Source organism: Lichenostomus cassidix, chromosome 11, assembly GCF_008360975.1.
Source record: "Lichenostomus cassidix isolate B80296 chromosome 11, HeHo_3.0, whole genome shotgun sequence".
Lineage (NCBI taxonomy): Eukaryota > Metazoa > Chordata > Aves > Passeriformes > Meliphagidae > Lichenostomus > Lichenostomus cassidix.
In genome coordinates, this window is record NC_139492.1 from 12,162,231 (window position 1) to 12,184,725 (window position 22,495).

The window sequence follows — 22,495 nt, forward strand, 5'->3', positions numbered from 1 at the left end:
CAAACACAATGGGAGCATTGAAAGGAAGACAGTGGGACACCTCCTTTGATCTTGTGTTCTAATAACTTGTGTATGTTTGTGTCCAAAAACAATGTTCCAAGGCTGTGAGGGCTGCTGCTGCCGAAAAGAATACTCATCACAGGGGCGGTGGAATAGTTAAACTGTATTCAGGAGAGTAAAGTACTGGCCAATAATGTAAACAGCAGACTGTAAACTCTACTAAAATGCTTTGATGACTGAAGAGAGCCTCACTCCACAGCTGACAATGCAGATATCATAGGTCTGTTCAAAGCATGGCACTGAGGGTCACCATTAAATCATACAATACCCTATTACTTTTCATATCCATTCTAGAGAATACTCACTGCACATGGACAAAAGAAACATGTCTTGCATTAAAGCAAATGGCTACTGTCAGATAAGCCAGCTGAGCTCCTCCACTCTGCTGCTGCTTGCTCAATGTTGTTGGGGTTTTTTAAACTACAAGAAGCTGGATTTCTGGTTTCATTTTTCATTTTGTAACTCACTGGTGCTTTTATTTCTGAAAAAGGAAAAATTATTGCTGGGAAAACAATTGGCATGGGAACAAAGACCAGTCAGACCTTACATGCAGAGCACACTGCTTGGGTAAAGTCACTGCTGACAAAGTGGCAATTCACAGCAAGGGGTGGAGGAAGGAGAAAGTTGCTTGATCACTATCTTATTATTTACAATTATGGCATGGTAAAGTCTTATATTGTCATATGATGACAAATCTGTGGCCTTTGGAAAGAAAATGTCAGAATCAGGATCTGCACCTATTTTTTGTATTGTTCCATTTCTAGAGTAGTTTCAGCATATTTGAAACTACAGAGTTTGACAGTCACCCAAGCCTGATTTCCAATATGATAGCATTTACAAAACTCTCATGAAACATGAAAGGCTTGAATTCAATGTGTGGTGGTTCAGCACAGCACTTCTATGTTAGTTTTCCTGTTTGGTTTTTTTTTTAAAATAAGCATAAATTTTATTGAAGATCTGTTGCTATAGTAAACAGGGTTGGTGCTGTGCTTACAAATAAGTAAATGTCATAAATGTTACCTTAATGTATATATATATAAGGGATAAAAAATGTTAGTAAAACTATCTTTTAAGCCCTCTATGAATTATAACAATTTCAAAGTGTTTTGGCAAACACTCATAACCATATCGTACTGGGGAAGAAAACTTTACTCTAAAAACTATGCCTGGACCACCATGTCACTGTGCAAATCTGGCACCAGTAACTTGCCACAAGTATTTTGTCATTCCAAAATAAACTTGGCTATAAAGGAATGCCTTCTTTTGAACATTAAGATACAGCAGCGTAAACAATCAGGTTTATTTCCAAGTTGTTTACACGTTGAGTCATTGGTTACTACTGATTTTCCCCACAGGTGTCCTGTGCACACCATGAGTTGTGTTGATAGAAAGCTTGTGGTGCAGCAGGAGTACAGACTGACCCAGGTGAGGAGCTGAGGCACAGAAACAGCCCTTCTCCATTTCCCTGGGTGTTTCTGCTCTGCAGTACTGAGCAGAGCCCAGCTGCTGTAGCCCACAGACCAGCTCGGGGATGAATTACACAAGACTACAACAGAAAGGACCCAAACTGTTCATATTGAGCATGGTCCTGGCTCAGTGCTCAGCACTTGAGCAGCTTCCCGAGGTTAGTGACCCAGCAATAGACTCGTTTCAGGCACAGACCCAGGGAGATGCAGGCACACAACAGGAGCAAAGAGCATGTTAGCACTGCCCAATACAGCACATGGATGCTCCAGGGGATGAGACATGGACAGAACATGTGTGCAAGGAATTCCTTGCAAGGAAAACTGAAATCACTTAAGCAGTTCAACTGTGCTGAGGCCACCAGAACAGCACAAAGAGCTTGATCTAAATTATGCTTGCTGTTTACCTGTAGTCTCTAAACTTTGCTGTGGAAAACAGCTTTAATTTCAAAATTTACTTAGTTTTTTGTTACAATGTGCACCCAGTGGAACCACAACACTAACTCATACAGATAAGACACTATCTTAAATGATCTTAAAACCAAAGTCTTCAGTTCTACATGAAAACTTCTGAAGGACTAGCAGATGGACAGATACAAAATGACCAAGTAAATTCTGAACATTTAATTTATGCTTCTCTGCCTTTCTTTTACCATTAACTATCAGTGTTACAAGACTTTACATCTACCAAGAGCACTGCACATTGATTTAATTTGTGTGCTGGATACATAGCCTCTGCACTGTACCTCTGCAACATTTTCTTATGGCATTAATGACATAATTATTGCATTCAGATAGGTTGCATTAGTTTGAATGAAGATAACCCATGGAGATCCACTTTGCTGCCCTGTTCCACTTTCTGTGTCCTTTTGCATTGTGCATTTTCAAATACATGACAGAAGCTACAGGAATTCTGGGATTTGCATAAAACTAACAAGCCCTCAATTCTTCTCCTGGCATTCATAATTTTGCCATGGTGGTTTTGAACTAGTGCCAGACCACATCTAACCAAGGCAGCATTTCTGGCAGCATCCTGCAAAGTCAGGGTGCATCATAGCAGGCTTTCCCTTTTGCCTCTGTTCTGGCAGCCAAAGGGCAGACAAGTGAAAGAACTCAGGCACATAAACCACACACCTGGTACTTCCTCACAGCATTACCTACTGCCCTCACTTGTCGAAGCCTCTTGCAATGTCTTAAAAGTATCTTTCCCTATAAGACTCCTTCAGTATCTTGAGGCAGATATAGGACTGTGGCTGGACCACTGCTGCTAATAGCACCTTCACACAATAAGAGAACAGTGTCGTATTTATTCATCCAAATTTAGATTTTAAAAAATACAAATTCCTGAAAATGTATTAGGTAGCATTCATCCTCCTTTACAGTCAATGGAGAGAAAGGGTGATTCATGTGACCTATTTTATATGTCTCTATGAAGTTGAAATGAATCATCTTCTAAAAGTACCTATTAGGACATGATTTGTCTCATCTTAATATAGACATTTCAAATAGGTCAGATGAACGGGTTATTCCCCTCCCTTGGCTATAAGGGGAGACCAGTGACCAGATCAAGTGAAGATATTGTAGACAGCTAAAGCTGGGTGAGATGCATTCCACTTTGTGCTGATGGAGTAAGATTTTAAGGTTCTTCTTCACCCGGTCTCAAAGGGAGAGGGGACAAAAAGAATACTGCTGCATACCATGCACTGTAAAATATTCAGGAGATCAGAGGGAACAAATTGCTACTAAGCTGAACAAGGCTCAAGTGAGATGTACAAAAGCTCTGTCACCATACAGAAGACAGTCAATGTGTAAATTACAGGTGTGTTAAGCCAATTCCTGGATGTGTAGCTGCCGCTCTGTGGAATGTTTCAAAGTGTGTTTTCTGTTTCCTCAAGGAGTTAAAATGTCACCACAAAAAATTTCTAACTGCTCTGGTCTTAGGATCTGCCCTAATCAGCCCTCTAGTGCAGAAAGATACTGTGACCAGATCAGCCAAGCAGACAGAACACATGCAAGAGCAGCTATGCAATCTTTACTCCTCTGGTACTTCTAACCATCTAAACAGTGGGAGTACCACAGCTTACATAGGCTTGAGGAAAGATTGGGCAAACCAACATAAGGGAAATCCACTGACAGTTTCTAAATACAGAGAAGTCGTTTCAGACTCAAGAATTCCCTGAATAACAAGTTGTGACAGACAGAGATGATTGAGGGGAAGTATCATGATATGTTAACCTTATTATATTCTTCCCCAGGCATCTGCTTTTGGTCACTGTTAGAGACCAGTGCCCTGTTCAGCAATTCTTAATCTACCTACCACAAAAAATTAAAGTGTTTCAGACCAATTGAAGAAGTTCAATTAGTATAGTCCCCATGGAAGAGAGGAAGAAAATTCTTGCACCGAGTTCAACTAAGCCACTGAGCTGGTCTGGAGGCTCCATACTGATTTCAAGAGACCCATGAGGTACTATTCATTCTCTTTATGTCTGAGTAGCTGTACAATAATATCCACATTATTAAAATAAAATCTTGTTTCATAAGACAGTTTCCTCATATGTTCTGAGTATTTCCTACTGAGAGTGGGAAGGCATTAATAAAACTGGATTTAAAATTCTACAAATCAGCATAAATCTCTATGGAAAAAGAATATACTTCAGCTCTTCCCTGCTGTTGGATTATTGTTGAATACCCTATGGTTCTTCACAAATTCTTTTCTGTGGCACAAACCAACGAGACTGATAATGGAACTTTTGTTTATAAATTCTATACTCTCTTTAGTATAATGTCTTATACTGTAATAGCTCATCTTTCACACAATGGAATCATATTCAGAATTATGGCATCCTGACAAATAGTCAAGGAGTTTAAATGTATCAGTCTTAAATCAGGCCAAACAGGACTAACAACCTAAAAGCCAACATAGCCTTCCCCTGGTCATGAATGGTTTAACAGTTTTTGGCTGCTGTATTAGTTCCTTGGGTACAGCACTGATGCTGCCTCCAGCTGATCCCAAGACTCTGAGCCCAGCAGTTCAGCCAGGGTTCAGCACACCTCCCTGTGCCTTTATCCAGACCATTCTCCATCCCTTTGTCAGCAAGGATGTTACTGTGTTAGACAGCACCAAAAGTTTTACTGAAGCCAAGATGAACAATATCTGCCACAACATCCACTTGTCATTATACAAGGCTGCCAGGTTTGCCAGGGATTATTTCCCATCTTCATAATAAATGCTGAGCACTCCCAGTCCTTCTGTCCTAAACATGCTTGGAAATGGTTTCTGGGGCATTTGTTCCATTGCCTTCCCTGGTATTGAGGTGAAGCTGACTGGTCTGTAACTCTCACATTGGCCTTTTTGTCCTCCTCGAAGGTATGTGACACATTTGCTTTACTTCAGTGCTCAGATGCCTCCCCCAGCAGCAGTGACCTGTCAGTGATAAGTGAGAGTGACCTCACAGAGGTATCAGCCAGCTCCCCCATGAGACCATCCCACCAGTACCCACGGACTTGTGTACATCCACCTCCTTTAAACATTACCTAACCCAACATTTTCTCCCTGAGGGTGAGTCTTCATTGCTTCAGATTTTCTCAGTGGGCTCAAGACCCTGGGACTGCTGGAGGTTGGTTTTACCAGGAGCTAATGAGCTGAAGAGTTCAGCGATCACCTTGACCTTCTTTCTGTGCTTTGTCACCAGGTCCACCACCTCACTCAGCCGCTGACCCACATTTTACCTGCACATACACTGGCAGAAGCCCTTTTGTTGCCCTTCCCATTCCTTGCCTAACTAGACACCAGCTGGGTTCTGGCTTTTCCAGCCCCAACCCACATTTACATGCGTTGCTGGAATCTACAGCATGGAACACGCCTGAAGTTTGTGGCCAAACTCAATCACAAATTCAATGTACCAACCTCAGAAGTAAACATGGAATGGTCTTTTGTGTACAAACTGGCAGGAGACTGATTTTGCAAGGACCACAAACTATCCCAACCATCCATAATTTTCACTTTAGCAATTAAAAGAATCCAGATGTGATTCTCTGCATTCATTTAAAGAAAATTAGACAAAAGTAAATAATACAAGCAAATATAAGGGCTTCAAATTGCTGCAATGGTCCCAGCCTTTGTTGATCTTACAGCTGGGATTAAAGCTGTGCAGAAAGCTTTTCTGCTATGTAGGAAATTCCATAATTTCTTTTTTTCATTCTAAATGAGGAAAAACTATTTATTTATTTTCATAAATTTTTTTAAGTTCTTTTTGAGTTTAAACTGATGTTTAGGCTTTCCCTATTACAAAAGAGTTTGTCTTCAAAATTTTAAACAATGGGCTTAAAAAGTTCTTTTACAAGCTCAAAATGTTCTATTCCAAAAATATAAAGAACTTCTGTTTCAAGTCTATTCAAATATTCTGCTCCAATATTTTTATACATAGAGCTTTGTCAAAAGTGAAACATTTATATGGATTGCCATTTTGCAATGAAGAACAGTTCCACAATAAATTTTCTGACCAGTTCCAATTTGAAATGTGAGAGAATACATGGATTATGTTTACAAGTTTTTTTGTATCTTCAATGGTATTACTTATCCCTTTCATCTCCTAAGGGCAAGGATGACTCAGAAAATCATGATCCAAAGTTCATGTCCTAGATATAACAAATATAATAATTTTGTTTATTGTTTTTTTCTTATTTTAAAGATTTAAGATATCATCTGAAATAAAAGAGTTTTCAATTGTGATTAATCTGACTCTTTATTTACCTAGGTTCATCTTTCCAGGGATTTTAGTGAGGAAGGTATATTTTCATTCCAAGTCTCTCTATTTCAGTTTTACAATAAAGGAAGAACATTTATTTCTGCCCGTTCCCTTTACATCCATACTGCAGGGTGCCTCTTATGATTATACTAAACATTTTGGCCAGCTAAAGCCAGTTAGCTTTATTTTATGTGTTTTTATACTGAAGATTTTTACATTTGCCTTGTTAGGACACCAGGGCTTTTTCACCACATGAGAGGCAAAAATTAATAATACTTTATTTTGCTAATACTGAGTTAACTGTCACAACATACAGCATCCAGACTAACCCTGTGCTCATCAGATATTCCAAATGGTACAGACATAATCCTATTAAAAAGATAAAATAATATAAGAGAAAACAAAGTGAAAGGAATCTTAAGTATGTATATTCCTCTTTAGGCTTCACAAGTGAGCAGTCCCTCTGAAGCCATCACATTTCATTACAGTGGAGCTTTCTGGTCCAACCCTGTGTATAGGAAAGGCAGCTGCATATCCTTGAGTTCTTTCCAGACTGAATTCGGCACAGATTTTGAGTATAGGATGAGCATCTGACCTTTAAAAAAATCCTTAATTCAGAATATATAAAACAGGCTGCTTAGCCATTCTTCTTATTTCTAAAGGAGATTAAATGCAGTTGAAGAAACTACACTGCATTCAGAAACTGGACCCTTTGGAAGAAAGGGTGACATTTTCTCAAAAAGAGAAAGTCCACAGACTAGGACTTTTCAACTGTTTCAGTATAAAAGAGCCAAATATAAAGAGCAGGAAACCATTCTGTACTTTCAGAATAATGTGAAAAAGACAACCCAAGAGAGCTTTAATACCTGAAATGCTCTTAAATCCTAAAGAAAGACTTTTTGTAATACTATATCAAAAGGGGAAAGGGAAATAGCCCAACACAGTGCTTTCCTTTTTTCAGCATGATATGGATGTGGAAAGTATGTTAATTCCCGTATTCTCAAGGGAAAACAAATAACATAAACAGACAGACAGCAGAGGAAGAGAGCAGTATGTTTAAAATAATAGAGAAACCCACCACTCATTTAAGCTGTTAGCTCTGGGAAGGCTCAGGCTGTGTGTCCAATCACAGGACCTACAGTTTATGCCAAGGCTTGTTTCAGATGCATTCTGCACCAACTCCACCAAACGCAAACACAATTAGAGCATTCAGCATCAGACAGTAGGAGATCCCCTTTGATGTTGGGATAAAATGAGGATATGCATGGTTTTGTCCAAAATGACAACCATCCCAGGTTTACTAATGGGTATCTAATAGAAAAAGAGAACTTTATGATGCTCATTAATTACCAAACTGTCATGTGCTTCTGGCAGAAAGAAAGTAATCCTCTTCTCCAGATTAGACAGCCACCACAAAGGACTTCAAAGAACTTTCAGTCCCCTCCCCTGAGAGCTGCCTTGCATAAACCTCACAGCACTAACCGTGCAAATTAAAAGAAGGGAGCAGTTGACAAACCCCTCCCGATACATGCGCAGTCTATTGCTGTTGGCAGTTCAGACACGAGCCCTTATTCTGCTGGCAGATGTGCACATTCTCTACACATAAAACATGCTCTAAAATTCACACAAAACTTTACAAATTATCAGTAAACAATGCTTTCCATTCTTGCTTTCAAACACGGAGATATTTGTGCTGAAGATCCTTTGGTGGCAATAAAAATTCTCTTTTAAGAACATGAAAACATAGGAGAAATGCAGCTGAAAGTCTAGTTCTCTGAAATTTTCCTCAGATGCTTTTCTTAATAAGGAGCAGCTAAAGTATGCCTTTTTCTGGCAATTCACCACAATGGGTATAAAGGGCTACAGAAATCATCCAATATGAGAATGGATGTGTTAGGGAGCATGAAGCACTTACAGTGATTCCCCTAGTTTAAATGGTCAGACATTTATGGAGATTTTGCTTTCAGCACAAATTCCTTCCTTTGCTCTTACATTTCTATAAACTCTTTATATATAAATTTCTTTTTTTTTCTTTTCCCAGGGACTGAACTACAGACTTCAAAGTAGGCAATACATTTCACATATTTATGATTGTCACCCAAATGCATGTATTTATGGTTGCTTTCACAAAGGTCTGAAATAGTGAGAAAGTCTGAATTGTCTCTCAGGACGAGCGAGGGGACTGTTACTTCTGATGTTTGGATACCATGTGATTCTAGATGACAGAATTGTGTTCCTCAACATACCTGCCTTGTATTTTCTTTATTTAATCATGTAGATTCAAATCACTTTACTGACAAGGTGAAAGACAATGAGCCCCGTTATTGGAATCTGAATATCCTTTATTCAAAGCATCCCAAGCACCATTTGGTTAAAACTGTGTGCCTTGGTCTTACTAGATAGATAAAGTACTTAATGGTTGCCCCAAAAATTTGAAATTTAAATAAGGTCTATCTCAAACCAATTTGACATATATTTTAGAACAATTGCCGAAAGCATACTGCCATCCAAAATAGGGCTGCCTTCACATTTAATGAGAACATAAGAGTCCAGGGGAAGTAGGGCCGAGTGACACATAGTACTAACGGCTCAGGGGAAAAATAAATAATCATAGGGACCATCAAAAACTGTTCCTTTGTTCATACCTTTGTTCATACCTACACTTTTCAGGTAGCACTTTGGTACATCCTGGTGAACCTATTCCAAACCCTAAACACTTTGAAAGATTCTTCCTTCCCAAGTAATGTGTGCTACTTCTCAGTTTGATTTTTAAATAGCAACAAGATACCTGAGAAAATAAGTTTAATTTTCCTTTTTTTTTTTAACGAGTAATGTAAGTCCTTGAAAACTCTAGGGTTGCATCAGAAACATGACCAACCAAGGTCACAGCTACGTATGTAAAATACTAAATGAGGCTGGCTGAAATTTGTTATTCAACCTTTTTAGTGAAAAAAAAATCATCTTTTGGGGGTAAAGCCCCCCACAAATATTTCAATTGAAATAAAATTTTCATAGTAGAGAAATGTCAAGAGCTTAAAACTTATCAGCACAAAACTGGAGAAAATAAAATTCTCAGACAAAATTCCTTCCCTTTTCACCTTCCATTGATTGTATTTGATTATCAAAAGTACGTTTCCTGGTTGTCACTACAGTTAAACCCTTCAGTGTCACTTTTACTCACTAAACATGTTCCTTTCTAGAGTATTCTTTTTCTATAGTAATAACTACTAAGGGTCCCAACATTTCTGAATTACTGTGGGCAGAACCTTGACTTTCCTATCAGCTCTTCAAAAAAAGCATTTACAATGGACCCAGTTAGGCATGACTAAATAAAAATTTCATATTTGAATGTGAGACAGTCTATGCTTGGTCAGATACAAAGAAGCTGCCAGAGAGGTGCCAGCGCCAGCTCCTGACCATGGGAATAAGCAAGTGCCCTACACTGGGGGAAAGACAAGCACTGCTTACACTGAGAAAAATGAAATATGATCATAACTACTAAAATAGTACAGTTGTATTGTGCTATAGAAACTTTCCTGATTGTATCTCCATGGATTCTTTTTTTCCCAGCAGAAACTTTAAAAATACTTCTTGAAATACAACTATGTGCTCCTGATGCCACTACTTCTATCTGCTGTTTTCTCTGGGATGAGACAGCCACAAATCAATTAAAATTATTAATAAAGACAGTCCAAGTATTTGATTAGTTTGTAAGTTAGCTAAAGATGGCCAGAACTGTAGCCTGAACAGGCACAGGAGTTTCTTTTCTACCTCTTTTTAGAGGTTTTCCACTACAGCTGAAAATCCAATGCCCACCCTCACTTTGTACTTACAATTAAGCTGATGCAAAAAAGGACAATCTTTGACACAACACCCTCTGTTAAGAACATCCTCCTCCACCTCCTTCCCCAAAGACAGCCGAGAAACTGTCATTTCTTCAGCACAAATGCAAACCACAGCCCTGTTCCAGCCACTCTGAAGAAAATTAACTCTACCCCAGCTGAAACCAGCACAGAAGATTCTTATTTAGGAGAAGGTCTAAATAAATGCTGATGTGGAAGAGATTGTTAGAGTTGTCTAAGTTAGTCAAGAGCCTAGAGTGTGTTAGGTGAAGGTTCTACACTGGGTTCAAGTAGAACGTGCTTGGGATGAAACAATGAACAGATTCACAGCAGTAATGCTGGTTGGAATCAAGGTATTTATCATTAGGGTCAGGTGGTAAAGTAGGGCTATTGAACAAATGGAAAATATTAGCTCATGATCAGATAGGAGATGCTTCTCATAACAGAAAGATCTATGGGTTATGAGACTCCTCATGTAGGTCACTAAATGGGTGATTGGAAGTAAGTTAGTCATGTTTACCTGAAGTGTTAACTGCATAAATGTTTTCATAAAATCACAAATTACCCAGTTATCATTGGACACTTACCAAGCTTGAAAGCAATGCAGTAAGTATGCAAAACGCTGATACTCACAAAGCACTCCAGATGAGTCTCTATTGTACCCAGCCAATGACAGCCCTTAACTGTGGGGGCATAATAACAGATGTTGAGAGGATGATCAGAGCAAGTAAACTTATTGCCAGATTATATTTGATGATACAAAGTTAACAAATTGGGAAAATAGTTTTATTCACTCTGAAGGATCTTCTGAGGGTGTTTGTATCTTGAAAATAATCCCAATGTTAATGCAGAATTGTGAGTGCATTTTCTATTTAAAAAAATAATCAGTATAATAGCTGTTAAGAAGATTTATCTGATGATCCTGTTGAGGGTCAGAACAGCTTATCTGTTCTTAGAACTGTAAAGATAATATTAAGCATGCAAAGAAGCAGCTATGGATCTAGACAAAGCTGCTCAGTAAATCAAAAGGCTCCCCTGCTATGTTACACTGCACACAAACAGCTTTAGCTCCAACTCTGCACACACTGACAGCTTCTTACATGAATTTTAACACTAGGACACAACATTAAGATTTTCTGAGCAGTATTTTTCCCATTCTGATGTCCCCCACTCTCTGGCAGCCTTCTCTGAGTGACTAACTTCTACACTTGAAAGAGGCAGAGAAGGCAGAATGCTGGTACACTCTGACAATGGCACTGAAAGCTGGAGTTTGCACCTCGGGCTGTGGAAGGGTTCAGAACTTCTCTGGTACAGGAAATGTCTATGGTGAGTAAGTAGAACATGCATAAAGCCAATTATAAAATAAAACTCCAAGTCAACCTTCCTCTTGAAATCTCAAGATTAATATCACAAAGAAATAGATATGGAGAACATACACTTCAAATCAGAAGCTCTCCTTGTGCCTCTGATGCAGGAATATCAAGTTTCAGCTCTCTGAATGTGAGCTGATAACCACATTAAGGAATGATACAACCACGTTAAGGAATGATACAGCCACCAGTTCAACAACTGCTCAGCTGTGTCATTTTCTGACCAGCTTCTCTTTTTCTACTCTAGAGTAAACATAGTTGACAAGGCCAAATATGTAGAACACAGACACAAAAAACCCAAACAGCAAATCAAAACAAAACTAGTGGCTCCATACCCACAGGGGAGAGCCACAGTCTGTTCTCTTGCAACCAGTCTTGGTTATGAGAGAAATTCCCGTGAAGGCAAATTGCTGTGAGAGGGAAGTGCTGCAGAGCACAGGCAGGGAGCTCTGCCAGGCTGGGCTGCAGGGAGGGTGGGCATTACTGGGGTCACTTCTTTTCACGCAGGAAATGAGGGACAAAGGGATCAATTGCTCATTGGGAAGAGAATTAAATCAACCAGAAATCAGCAAGAGGGAATGGGGCAGATGTAGAAAGTTAAGACTGATGGTGCTGTTCTTGTGACTTAAGATTGTAGTATCTAAGACGTTCAAAACAAAAAAGTTTGTGAACTAAAGTACTATGAATAGATTTCTGCATTTTGTGAACTTCAATAAGGTGATGATCCAGGTAAAAGAAAAAATTTTCACATTTAGATTGTATTGAAATGAAACATTCCTTTCAAGTAAACACCTCTATAATAATCCTAGGTTATACATGCTTGAATAAAGACAATTTAAAAAAATTAAAATTCAAAAGTAAAGTATTTCAGGGGTGAACAATACTAAGGGAACATTTTGGGTTCTGCAAACCACAGTACAGGTTTAAGACTAAAGACAAGCAAACAAAAAGTAGTATTTATTTGATGGGGGTTTTCCCCATGGAGAAACACATGTTTGGATATCTGCATTTTTGTAGAACCTTGAGTATGTTAGGGGTTCTCTCTCAGCAAAGCAGTGCAGAGTTCACCCAGCTGTCTAATGAGGTAAGAGTGAGTGCTGTGAGGGGGGATGTGCAGGCAGGACAGGATCCTCAGTTTGGTAGTCAAGGAACAGAAGGCACAGTGAATGGAAAAGGAATTAATTTTCAATGTTTTTGGGGAACTAATGGAAAGGTCCTAATCTCTTTCTGGTAGCTTAGTGAAGTCTTATTTTGGCAAATATATGTAGTTAGATATTGCTTGGTTTAATGACACAGTGTCATTAACTTTTATTACTCATAAGTTACTGGAGGGAAGAGAGATGTCTCTTCAGCTGGGGAGTCCCCAGCTGTGTGGGTCAAAGGACACAGCGTGTAGATTGATGATCCTTAGTCCTGTGCAAAGAGGAAAACCAGGAGAAGTAACTGCCATCTCAATTACAACTGGATCCTAACCCCAGAGAGGAATACAGCAGTCCACAGAAGCTGAAGCTGGAAAGCTCCCTAGATTTTTTTTTCACTGACTTTAACAATTACTCTGAAGAAGGAATTTCATCAACTTGTACAAAACACTGAAGAGACAAAAGGGGATAGTCCTGCAATAGCAGTGATTTGGACATACTGCCAAGTTGCTTGCTATTTGATAATCCCAGAGTTATTTAATAATCTTGATCAGAAGGAACTCTTGAAGTCATCTAGCCCAAAACCCTGTAACTTTTATATCTGTTCAGAATTCCCTTTGGTGTAACCTGTGACCACTGCTTCTCAGTCTTTCACTGTGCATCTCTAGGAAGAAGACAGTATTAAGTGTAGGACCTGCAACACTTTGTCAAGCTAATGATTCAGTATCATGCTTCTAAGCACTAAGGGAGGAACAAGGCATGCACAGATTATCTCCATCATCCTTCCTGATTCCAACAAGTGGAAATTTAGGAATGCCGAGTCTGCAACCCAGCAGTGCTGCTTAATTAGACATAGATTTAATCCTTTCTGGAACCTATTTGATTCTCACAAAATTCTGTGATGGAAAGTGCTGCAGTTGACTTATATATTATGAAAAAGTGCTTCCTTTACTTGAAGTGAAACAAATCAAGCTCTCCCAGTTTTAGCAATATTTTACTGGAAGCAGTGAGGCTAAGATGCATAGCTTCACTCAATGATTTATGTAATTTCAGTGGCAATGGTCTCAAGGATGTTTTCAAACTTTACAGTTCAGACTAACTGTTGAGATAGCAAATGTTAACACTCTCTGAGAGTTTCTCTGCATAATAAAATTTACCATCAGGACTATCACAATGAAGTTTTTCCACTAGACTTCTAGGAGTGTAATTTCTCATGTGAAGACACTTCAAAATAGGCCAGCTCACCTAGGATTTGCAGCAATATAGCCATCATAATATATTATAGATTGACTGGTAAATCTATACATGTACATAAAGACTGACTGCAAAAATGCAAAGAAAGAAATTTGGAAATAGAGCTTTATTTTACCCCTAAAATACAAGCTCTTGCCCACTTTTAAGATCAAAAGCAAAGATATTATCAAGAAAAATACAGCTGTGTCAGTCCAAACCACTAATCACTTTTAAATCATCAATAGTTTCTACTATATTGATGCTGAAAGCACTGCTGGTCAGAACACTTAACCTGAAAATTGAAAAACTCCCCTCTTAAAATGATGCTTTTACTTATGCTGGCTTTATTGATATGGTTGCCCTCCATCCATTCTGATGCCACCATCTGTCCATTGCTTTCCAAGGGTTCAAGTATAGTTATAATAGCTAGTGAAAAATAATAATTAGACCTTAGTTGAAATACCAGGTATCTTACCAGCTTAGTATGTTCCAGAAAAAAAGAGTATACTGACTGTTCATGCTGGTGCTGAACTGTCTCTTAGCAGCTTTTTCAATTTTTCCTTTTGTAGACTTTCCAATAAATGCTTTTAAAACTCACTAGTGTGATCCCTACCTTCCACTTTTGTTTCAGTGTTGAGTCATTCTATTTAAGTCCCTTTGTAATAGCAAACTGCCCTTTGTATAAACTGAACCTAGTTAAGAATTCTCTTCTGCTGCAAAATCCGAACGGAATTCTTGGCGGTACATAATGCCATACACCATACCAAGGTGTTTGCTCCAGTATTTCACTCAAAAGCACTGGGCTTTGTTCTGATTTACACACTTCAGATAAGATCAGAATCAGGCCAACAGTTTCTGCCAAGAGAGCATACAAACTGAAAGGCTGAGAAGATAAAACAGACTCACTCCAAGAGATTCAGAGAATGAAAGTAGCATAAAGCTTTTTAACTTTTTCTGTTTTGGCTGGGAGTGATTCTAGCCTGTGTGGAGCATCCGTAGGCCCTATGAAAGCAGGGAGATCTACAGAGGTACTAGACAGGAAAGTAAAAAGAAAAATGAACTGGTGGAAAAAAAATAGAATTAAAACTTTAATATGTCACCCTGCTTCAAAGAAAGTTGCTTTGTTCATACTGCATAGTGCAATCACACTGAGGTTTTTAGAGACCTCAGGACTACTCTGTACAGAAATGTTAAGAGTCTGGAGAACAGTTCATTACTGTTGCATCTGTCCTTCTGACATATATCTTCCCCTTGCTAATTGACCATACAGGAACTAAAGCAAGAAGCATTCATAGCTCACAGTGCAATCTGGTTCCAAACACAGCTGCGAGTGACTGGAGGCACTTTCTCTCCCAACTTGATCGTGTAGGGACAGGGAACAATGATCTGCAGACAGCACATTGGGCATCTTGAACTCCGCATCTCCCATCCTAGAGAATGCCTCACCTGCCCTGTGCTGGTTTTTTTTGCTTTTACCCTTCATAGGCTTTGTCACAGCAAATGGCCAAAAAGACAGCTTTGTTGCCCTGTTTTATCAGAGCTTGGCCCACCACCAGCTCACAGTGAAAACCTCATGCCCATGTTAAGAATCTGTCTCAACCCAAACTCTAAACTTCTAAGAGGCACGAGGAAATGTAACATCTGTGCAGATTATACAGCAACAGTAAATCAGTTCTAAGATCATAAACTTTGTTTGATATTAATAGAGAGGAAAATGAAAGACAGGAACTGGAGCAGCCAACACCTTACAGGTGCTAAAATGAGCCTGGTATTTTAACATGGACCCAAGCTATTGTTCATGGGTCTGGATAGACCAGACACAAGCAAGCCATGCATGCTACAAAACAGTCTGCCAAGAGATAGCACAAGCCAACTCTCTCTGAATATGTGAATGCTTTAAGTCAAAAGTGCAGCTGGGCTAATAGTCATTGGGAAAGAAAGCATGAGTCATAGGGTTCAGTAGGCTTTAACAACTCTTCATGTCACAGTGCAGACATAATCTCACAATCTCACTGTGCAGTTCCTGGACAGCTGGAGAAGGACTTTGGAGAGAAACATGTTGTGCTTTCTTTCAAAAATCCAGGGCCCTACTCCTTTGGCACATCTCTCCAGCAATGGAAAGAATCCCAACCTGGTCTTGGTTTGCACTGTCAGAGCTGTGGTAAACATGCCATGTCTGCACAGCAGGACCAGGACACACACCGGGATGCACATACAAGGATACACTGCTGCTGCAAATGAAGACACAATACAGAGGCACAGCATCCTATAGAGCTGCAGGGCCTGACTGGGATGTTCGTACCACCAGGACTGAGGGGTACTGATCAGAATTCTCGTGCTCCACAGCGTGGCACAGATTTACTAGAATAAATGAAGAATTACATCTTATTTTGGTTCACATGCTGCTACTTCTTACTGTGTCCAAAAACTCTGCTTTACTTCCTTTGCTTTCACCAAGAAATGAAAGTTGCGTGTGTCCCAATGAGTAGATTTATTCCATGGCAGACTGATGGACAATGTATAGACATTACTTTTTTCCTATACCCCCCAGATGGCTTTTTTCTCCAAATGCAAAACACATTGTTTTCAAAGCAATGTGTATTGTATGACATAAAGCATGCCAAGTTTCATGAACACCTAAGCATGTTTAAAAAATAAGAGTTGGATGATACTCATACATTAAAGGTTGATCATTAAAGTTAATTTCTGTTTATTTCTGGTAATTATGTTAATCCTGAAGTGTTTTATGGCATTCATTGAAACTGATTGCAATGAAATGTTTACTAAACTGTAGTACCTCTTTCTGTACAACTCTATTGACCATTTAGTTTTTCTAATTTTCACAAAAAGGATTAAAATTTTATAGTGTCTAATTAGTAACCTTAAAGCAACTCTGAATGACACAAGTCATTGATCAGGCACCTTACAGTGGAAGAAGACACTGTCATCTCATGTTGCTTATATGTGAATAAGTTTGTAAATTTAACTTATAAAGTTTTAAACTTTAGCTCCAGATAAATTTAACTGCTTTTTAGACAAGGTATTGGGTTTGTTTTGGTTTGGTTTTCAAACATAAGCAGTGCTCCATTGCCAGAAAACAGGCCCCTGGGTATTTTGCTTTCAGTATGTCCTCCATCAGTTAAGATTTTGATAAACCTACTTTACAGGGGCTAAAATGTTGGATTTTTCCAAATGTGCCTGATATAAATAAGCCAAGTGTTTTGGAGAGGAATCCAGAAGTATTTAATCAGGCAAAACTTCCATTGATTTCCATGGGAGTCTTGTCAGAGTAAGAACTGAGTTAAGACTTCAAGACTTGGCACATTATCAATCCCAGCAAATGACGGGCGAGAGCTGATGCCTAACGCATGTTCTAGGGAGGAAACTACTTGGCTCAGGGACCAGATTTAAAACATCACATACTGTAGTTTAAGCCCTGTAAGAAGTGAGAAGAACAAAGCTTAAGTTAGTCTCTAAACACCCAAGTCAGAGTTCAAATACAGTGCAAATATTCTTTACATATCTCAGCACGTCTAGTGGCACGTTTACTGTAAAAGGCAAGAGCAATGGATAAAAGGGAGCAGGTCTTGGTGGGAAATGAGCACCCAGAGGAGGCATCAAATGCACCTTTTTCACAGGCTGTTGATGAGTAGACAATACATGATTGTAATATGACAAAGTTAAGAAATACTATTAAAATAAGGAACACAGTATTTCATATAGGTGTTTTAGAGATTCTTTTATTCCTGAATTTCTTCAAACAGCAATCTCTTTTTTATCCTGTTTGGCATTGTGGGGAAGGCTGAAATATCACATTCTCACAACCAAAGCCAAAAGCCAAGAAAAAGAGAGATGAAGGGGTTTACTATACAGCCCTTCCTAAATGCTAATAAACATAACTCTGAATTTGTCCAGCACACTGCACTAGCCTGCCTTATAAAGACAAATTTTTCAACATATTTTGATAATAAAAACGAGTGTAACAAATGAAGTAAGCTGTTCAGGAACGGGATTTCTAGCTCAGTCTCTTTGTCTGATCCATCACAGGTGGCATTTTTTAATGTGCCTGATGTTGCAGATTAGATCAATGGCTGGCAATTAACTGGGGGCTTTGTCTGATCTGCAACAAATTCAGAAACTGCAAAAATTCCCCATTTCAGAAGGCACAATACACCCCCATCTCAAGCTCCTTCCTACAGGATACTGCTCCTATGGAGGACAAGACTGTAGGCCATGAAAGCTCAGTTATTTTGAAGTATTTGAACTCTCCTAGAGACTTAAAAAATTCCATCTCTCCTACATGGAATGTCTTACTGGTAGAACATTTATGCATGACAATTGTGTGCATTATTACAAAGTGCTGGGCTAACACATAGGGCTGTGATACTATGAAATATTTAGGACAATACTGAGAGAGAGACAGAGGTTTCAGAGTCTTGCTGACCAGGTGTTAGCAAATGAAAACCAGGTGTTGTGTGGAGTTGTTTCTAGGCAAACATCAAAACTGAGTTGCACTCAGCACAGGAGAGATTTTCTATTTTATTTCTGGTTGATTTGAATGACTTTTTTAGTTGACATACTGCTTTTTTTTTTTTTTTTTTTTTTTAGAAAAAACCCTACTTTTCTGGTTGCAAAAGAATTTACTTTTTAATTGAAACACCTCCCCCCCATCTAAAGACTTAAACAAGAGCAAGACTTGTCACCTTAGCAAGAGACAAGAATTGTATACAAATCCTTTATACTAGTTTGTTTTGGGAAGAAAGTTGACACTGTAATGAGTTTCACAGTGTGTAGACTTGACAAACACATCCCACATATACTGAGATGCATCTTAACCATCAAGTCATACCCTAAGTCAGAAGTTAAGTGCACAGGCCAGTTTACCTTATTCAGAACTCTTAATGGCACACAGACTCCTCACATATTGCCTGAATGTAACATGGACTCTCACAATTCATACATCTTAAACAATTGCTTTTCTTTCCCCTTTTTAAACTAGATAGCAGTCTATGGGAGAGGAGAGTTCATCATAAAAAAGAGTAGAAAATACTTTCTGAGCATTACCAGTGTATACAGTCAATGACATCCTGGCCTATATCAAAAGGTGTGCTGGAGAGGCTCAGGTAAGACATCAGGAGGAATTTTTTGAATTTTTTTCACTGAATGGATGATTAAGCATTGGAACAAACTGTCCAGGGGAGTATTGGAGTCACTATGCCTATAAGTGTTGAAGAAACTACTGGACATGACACTTAGTGCTGTGGTTTCATTGACAAGGTGGTCTTTGGTTAAAAGTTGAACTCAATGACCTTGGAGGTATTTTCCAACCTTAATAATTCTACAATATCCCCTGCGATCTAAAGAAACTTCAAAAACTTAAACAGTTTTCACCAAATCAATTCCATTTTTCATGACGTAAAATTACCTTTAAAATGTCTTCATATATATACAGATATAAATTTGAATGCATTATGATGTCTTTTCCACTTACAAAGGATATGGCCACCTCCCATCTTTAATTCTATAGATTTGGGACAAAAATTCCTCAGTTATAAATAGCCTTCCCTTGCACATGTAAAGTATTCTTCCTTTAATAAAGACACATAATTCACCACCTCTCTCAGAGCCTGAAGCTCGTGTGCTTTTACTCTACGTAACTCTATGCTTTTGTACTGTAAGCTTCAACACTGTCCTGCTCCCTGTCACTCACTGAAACTTTTTGAGGGGAAGAAAATTAGCTAGAATATAGGTGGGAAAGACGAGCATGCAAACGGTGAGTAAAGATAGCTGGGGCAGTGAAAGGCTTCATAGTACAGGTAGACAATAAGGATTGCCACCTTATTGCTACCTCTAATTATTTATATACATAATATTTTGACCTTGAGCTCAAGATTATTCATTCATCATGAATGGAATACTTAATGCTCCTTTGTTTCACTTGGACTTTTCATGCTTAGCTAAGTTGGGGCCTAGATATTTCTCTTTCTGAGGCATGCACCACAGCCATGGCAATTCAGATATTACAGATTTAAGCAGCAGAGCAGGAAAACATCTCTGTTCAAAGACAGCCTTAACTAGGTGGCAGCTCTCCATTCCTTCCACCCCCCCAATCTCATTAAGCTTGCAAGAATGGAGCCTTCTCCTGCAGAGGCTTATTCACATCCATAGTCCTCATGCTCCAGGGAATAAATGATCTCAAGACCATTCTTGTAGCTAGGAACATTATATGCCAATATTTTCATGAAACAGACTTGTAATTCTCCTGTAACTTGACAATGGAAAGGCTCTACCTCCTGAAATTAAGCAGATTACAAAGAATGAAACAAGGATAGACCTGTTTAAAATTAGTAAATACAATTACAAACATTAAAGTTTCTACAGGCATTACTAACTCAGCCTCCCCGGATATCACATGGAAACAGATGTGCCAACATCAACGCTGCTTCTTCTGATTTTCTTATTAAAAAGACAGCAGCTGGTGAGGACAATGGTGCTAAATGCATTACTGGAATGTCTTGTTTGTAGTGGGAGGAACTAATCTGAAATTTAAACACATACTCACAGATACGTGCACTTCCATAATAGCTCTGTCATGGGATGTTACCAGCCCCCTGCTGCTGTCAGCATCTTTTAGTTCCAACAGCTTGTTACTGACACATCCTATCCAAACTTTGCTATTAATGGTGGAGGTGGAACATGGCGGGAGCTGTACATCAGGTTCTCTTTGTTTAACGTATTTTTTAAGAAACACACAAACAAACCTGGCCATTTCTAAATTTTCCAATATCTGGTTTCTACCAATTAAGTTAATTTGAGCACATAAGATAATGATAGGAAGTACAAATCTAGGAAAAGGCCACATGCATTCAGCACACAGCTGCAATCCTGAAGAAAAATGTCCTTAAAAGCATACACATGTACACATACACACTTAAATAATTTGGGGGTTATCATCCATTTTAGCATTCTTCAGTTAGTTTTACCATACTGCAAAACAGTCTCACCCCATGAGTTTCCCCAAGGGCACTGGCCATTTTGTAGAATAGGAATATAACCTGTTCTGTGCAATAATAATTTTATTAAATTTTTGTGTGAGAGACCACAGCCACACATCTTCAGTCTCTCAGAGTGAGGCAGGCAGATACTCATACACCTGCTGAAGTAATGGATTTCAATGGCTGGTTATGAGAAGCTGGGGGAGCTGCACAGAGTGCTGTGCTCTGTCCATATTAGATGGCTATTAGATAGCTATTAGATGTTGAGCACTAAAACCAGATGACTGCATCTCTGCAGCAAGAAAAGGCAACAGATCCCACGCCTGCAGGCAGACTGGTTTTTTAAAATTTATTTATATGAGACCAGAAAAAAAAATAAAAATCTTTCCCTTGCAGTATCACAATTAACAGGAAACAAGGACCAACAGTAACACAGCACATGATGCCAGGAGTGCTGATCCTCCTCCAACTTCTGAATCCATTTAGTCTGTCCCAGAAGGCCCTGCACAGATGAAACTCTTTGATATGTTTTTAACCTCTATGAGAGCTGCACGGGTGCAGCCCATTTGGAAAGCAGGCAGCTCCCATTTTTCCACCAGGGGCAATGTTACTTTGAAATCATTCCATGAAGTCATTAGACATGAGTTTTTTGTTAATGTTTTTAAGAGACATAATTTATTCATTTTATTTTACTTTCAATGGCTCAAGAACTGCAACGAATTAAAAAGTCATCTCAGAAACCTATTAAGGTGAGTCCCAGTCACCAAGTTCCAGCCTGCTTTGTTAAGCAAATTGACTTCAGTCATTGTATTTATTACTAAAAAAAATAAATAAATAAAAGAAAAAGCCCTTACACTTGGTGTGCATACTCTTAGCAAATTCTCTGTCTGGAGATTAATCAAATCTCTCTGTTAAGCTGCCCTGGTGGATGGGAAATTAAATATCTCACTATGAGTGTGAACACATTTTAAGGCAGTTTTTAGAAGTAGAGAAAATCTTGACAATGTAATAGAAATTATTACAATTGTGAGATCATTTTTGTTTGTAAAAACTTCACATGCTAAAATAATCATGAAATCTTTCCATCTACTGAAATTATGTGGATGAAACAGTATGTCTTAAATTATATTTTAAATCCAGACACTGCTGTTCTCCACAGAAAATGCTGGAGATAGTATATCTCATATAAATAGCAAATAAATGAACACCAAATATCTCAGTATTTATTTGTCTATAGGTATTTTGCTGAATACATAATTCCCTCACTGAATCACTAGATGTTGCAACCAAAATTGGCTATTATGACTATTGTATTTGATCTCCTGGGTAACACAGGCAAAAGCACCATTAATTTCTGCATCAAAACCATTCTTTTTGTTTGATCTACAGCACCTCTTTTAAAAAGATACCTAGTCTTAATACAAAGACTTCAAGTGAAGGAGAAACCACTGTGTCCCTAGGTAAATTTTACAGTGGTTAATTTACTCTGCTTGTTAAAAATGGGCACATCACTTCAGTCCTGCATTTGTCTAGCTCCTGCTTCTAAACACAGGTCTGTTATACCTTTTTTCTGCTTAAAAAGCTAGATTAAAGATGTCAGCAGTAATTGTGCAAGTTGATCTGCAATAACATATAGCCTTTGGTG